Genomic DNA, 5000 nt, shown 5'->3' with positions numbered 1-5000 from the left:
GAAAGAGAGAGAGAAAAAAATAATGAGCGTGAGAGAATAGAATGATAAAGAAAATGTGAGACATTGAGGAGAAAGTGTGAGGAGGGCAGAATAAAATGAAAGAGAGAGGTAAAGAGAAATAATTAGTGCGAGAAAGAGAGGGCAAAGATGTGTGTGTGTGTGCGTGTGTGTGTGTCTGTGTGTGTATGTGTGTATCGTAGATACTTAAACATATGTAAGTGGTTAGTGAGGGTATATGTGCGTAATAACATATGTATGTTTGCATCTATGTATGCGTGTGTGCACATGCATACATATGTATGCGTATATATATTGTATATGTGTGTGTGTGTGTATGTATGTATATGTATGTATAATTATATATATATATGTATATATAAGTGTATATATGTATATATATATGTGTGTGTGTGTGTATGTATATATATATATATATATATATATATATATATATATATATATATGCATATACATATGCGTGTGTGTATGTACGTATATGTATATATAAGTATATATACATATATATATATATATATATATATATATATATATATATATACTTATATATATATATATATATATATATATATATATATATATAAATATATATATATATATAAGTATATATATATGTATATGTATATATATACTTATATATACATGCATATATACATGTATACACATACACATATACATACATATACATACACATATACACGCAAATGGTTATGCATATATCTATGCACACACATACGAACATACAAACACTGACACACATACATATATACACATACAAATATATATAAAAACAACTAACAGACAATTATCTGCAATTATGCTGCTACACTGCACAACTTGCCAATTTCCTCTTCTTTATTGCACTGCACATTGCACAATACAACAGCAACAGCAGCAGCACCAACAACATCAATAACAACAACAACAACAACAACAGCAACAATAACAACAACAACAATAATAGCTGGAATAGCATTAGAAGTAACTGAGTCGACATTGATGTCGACAACAACAGCCACAGCCACAACAACAACAGTGACAAGAACAAGACCAGCAATAGTACAGCTTCATTAACTGCAGTCACGGCAACAACTACTGCAGCAGCAACAAGAACAAGATCAACAACAACAATAACAGCAATATCAAAAACAACAGCAGCAGCACCAGTAATACCAATTGCATTAACTACAGAAGCTGCAGCGGTTGCAACAACACTTTATGTCCAATTGCCTCATGTGCAGTAGTTTGCAACAACGGCAGCAGTGTTAAAAACTGCAATATCTGCACAATCTCAACAACAACAACACCGGCAGCATTAGCTGCAATGGCTGCAGTAACCGCAGCATCATTACCAGCTGAACTAACTTCAATAGTTACACCAGCAACAACACTACAGAGTGCAATATCTACACTAAGTGCAGTACCTGTAAAAAAACAACACCAATACCAGCAGTAATAGGTGCATAAATTGCACAGTCACAACAACAGCCCCTTTGAAAGACACACAAGATGGAGTAACAACAGTAGCTGTAACAGCAATAATAACAACGACACTAAAAGCTGTAACAGTGACACAACATGCACAAATTGCAATAGGGGAAACCGCAACAACAACATCAGCAGTCACACTGACTCCACAATCTCAATAACAACAACAATTTTCAGCTGCACCAGGTGCAATAAAGGCAGTAGCTGCAACAACAACAACAACACTATAAAAACTATAACAGTGACACAACATGCATTAACTGCAGTAAGTGAAACAACCACAGCATCAACAGCAACAGCTGCACTAAATCCAGAATCTCAACAACAATGTTAACTTCCAGCTGCACCATGTGCAATAACGGCAGTAGCTGCAACAACAACATTATATACTGTAACAGTGACACAACATTCACTAACTGCAATTAGTCAGAGAACAACAGCAACATCAACAGCCACAGATGCACTAACTCCACAATCTCAACAGCAACAACGATTTTCTGCTGCACCAGGTGCAATAACGGCAGTAGCTACAACAACATCAATAACAACATTATAGACTGTAGCAGTGACACAACATGTACTAACTGCAATTGGTGAAACTACAACAACATCAGCAGCCAGAACTGCACTAACTCTACAATCTCAACAACAACAACGTTAACTTCCAGCTGTACCAGGTGCAATAACGGCAGTAGCTGCAACAACATCACTATAAACTATAACAGTGACACAACGTGCACTAACTGCAGTAAGTCAAACAACAACTACCGCAGCGACAGCAACAACTGCATAACCTCAAACTTAACGACAGCAAAAATATTACTTGCACCAGGTGCAACAACAACAGTTGCTGTAATTACGGCTCCAGTAGTAACAACTTCAGTCGATTCACAATCTTCACAATAAATATAACTACTGCAACAGTTGCATTAGCTACACTGACTTCAACAACACTACAAAGAGTAACAGCTGCATTTACTGCACACATTTGCTGCACACATTCCCAAAAATGAAAAAAAGCCCTGGCTGGACACCATTTTGCCAGTGACAATGACGTCATAGATGCTGTAGGAAGTTTCTTGGAGTCTCAAACAAAAGAGTTCTTCTACGCCGGGATAATGGCGCTTCAGCGCCGCTGGAGAAAGTGTTCAGCCATCGAGGAGGACTATGATGAAACATAAATAATCAGAAGTCTTGTATCATGTTTTGTTTTTTTTGAGGCTCGAGACTTTTCATACACCCCTCGTATATACACAGGGTGTAACAGGTAAATTTGGACAAGTTTCTAATTGTATAGATTTTGTTTGGAGTCTCAACTTGAATATTCACTTGTACTATTTTTTATTTCTGATTGAACAAATTATGAATGTCAGCAAAGAATTAAACCGTAGAAGCGTAATTGCCGAATTATTCCTCGCCGGCAAAAGTGCTGGGGACATTGTTTGACCCACAAAGTAAGTCAAATCTATTGTTTTCATGGTTGTAGCCAGTTTGAAGAAAAATCGAGATCTTCAGAGAAAGCCTCACAGTCCTCGCAGTGACCGAAAAGGCACACCTCGCTTCTTGGCAGATCGACTGAATCGAACCCATCAAAATCGATGGCAAAGTTGGCTCAGGATCGAGGAATCAGTAAAATGACCATTTCTAGGGCTGTGAGACAAGACCTCCATATTAAATCGTATATGAGGAGACACCATAACATTCTAACTACCTGCTCCAAAACCATTTGAGCTGAAAGAAGTTCCAAAGTTCTTAGACGTCTCAAATATCGTGGCGGAGACGTCTGCATCTTCGTAGATGAAAAGAAGTTCATGGTAGACGAAGTTACGAACCGTCAAAACTCACGAGTGATAGCGTACGACCCTTCTCAAGTTCTTTCAGCTATGCATAGCAAGAATCAAGCTTTCATTGTGGTCTTTGGAGCTGTTGCAAGTGATGGGAAATTGATGCCTCCTCATTTCATTAAAGTGGGTCTTAAAATCAACACAACATGGTATCTCAATCTTAGAAGTTTGTTGCCATGGATTAGGAAGCACTATGATGCAAATCGAGTCATGTTTGTACAGTACTCCGCATCCGCCCATTCTTCGAAAACAGTACAAGAATTTTGAAGAGGGAATTTCCCGTGTTTGTCCCTAAAGATGTCTGGCGCTCCAGCTCGCCAGATTTGCATCCGTGTGATTTTTGGCTATAGGAGGCAGTTGAAGTAATATCCAACGCAACTTCTCACTACTGTATGTCTTCACTAAAGGCTTCGATCAAGCGAGTATTCGGTAAAACGAAAAAGAAAGAAATGGCTAAGGTATGGGCATCATTTCGTAAATGGATTGAACAGGTAAAGAAAGCAAATGGCGGTCACATTGAGCTGAAAAAAGTGCTAAACTCTCCAGAATGAATTGGCATAAACATAAAATTTGCAGTGTTTGATTTATACCAATTATAATAAAGATATTTAAATGGTCCCAATTTACCTGTTACACCCTGTATGTGTGTGTTTGGGGGTGGGTGTATACATATATGCTCCAACGGGACAGTCTGTTGGAACAAGTACCCTTCACAGTCGATTTTTTTCAGCGTGGCTCGTCTGCTTGTTAACGTTTAGTCTCTCTTGCATACGGGATGGTCCTTTACAGATTTCCAGTTGTTCGGGTGTTTAGATTAAATCAGGCTGGATAGTTCTTTTAGGAATAACAAAGTAGTATTTATTTTGATGTCTTCGTAATTTTGATATCTTCGTATTTAAAATGTTGTCGTTTGGTTATGAAGAAGTTTTTCTTTTCACTAAAGAATGTTCATGGAAATTTTTGTTGCTGAAGTTCAGGATGGATTAGGTGATATTAACACTTGCAATATTTTGTTCTTTCGAATATAATTCAGAGATTGATAATGCGGCCGTGTTGCTTTGCTTCATGTGAACTTATGGTTTTAAGTTCAGTCTTTTGAAGGTGTCCTCCCACGTTCTACAATGTGAGTTAGGGAATTGTGTGTCTTCGGGCCTTAAACCGTGACTCAATAAATTATTTTTTTCATAAATTACCAAAATGTCATAACACTTTATTCTGACAATTTCAGTTACGTCCTTTGTTGTTTAAATTGACGGATTTTGGAGATAAATGGCAGCAGAAATGTTTTCCAGGGTTATAGGGCTTATTAAATGATTTAGCACACCAACCACCTGCGGTGATGCTCCTCATATTCGTCATGCAGCTATAGCTTACTTTTAACTTTAGCCGACTAAATACTTTATAATATTCCTGCCTTGTGGAGAAATGTTTCTGAATCAGGCTTAGAAAATTCTTGTCAATATTGAGTTTTACATTGAAGAAGTATGGGAGGTTGAATTAGATTATATTACTTGTATGGTAATATTTATTTATTTACTTTATTCAGGCAATAAAACAGCTACTATTCATTACTAACACCACCACTACTACAACCTCTACTGCGACTGCGACTGCTACTATTACAACCACCGCCGCTATCATCCCCACTAG

General features: G+C 37.3%; 1 pseudogene; it reads left to right on the top strand.

Annotated features, from left to right (window-relative positions):
* Positions 1–725: 725 nt before the first annotated feature.
* LOC149132334 (uncharacterized) overlaps positions 726–5000 on the top strand; it is a 6041-nt pseudogene continuing 1766 nt past the window's right edge.

The sequence above is a fragment of the Octopus bimaculoides genome, chromosome 16 (genome assembly GCF_046866305.1).
Source record: "Octopus bimaculoides isolate indiv1 chromosome 16, ASM4686630v1, whole genome shotgun sequence".
Lineage (NCBI taxonomy): Eukaryota > Metazoa > Mollusca > Cephalopoda > Octopoda > Octopodidae > Octopus > Octopus bimaculoides.
Note: the sequence above shows the minus strand (reverse complement) of the source record. Positions and strands in the feature narration are given on the sequence as shown.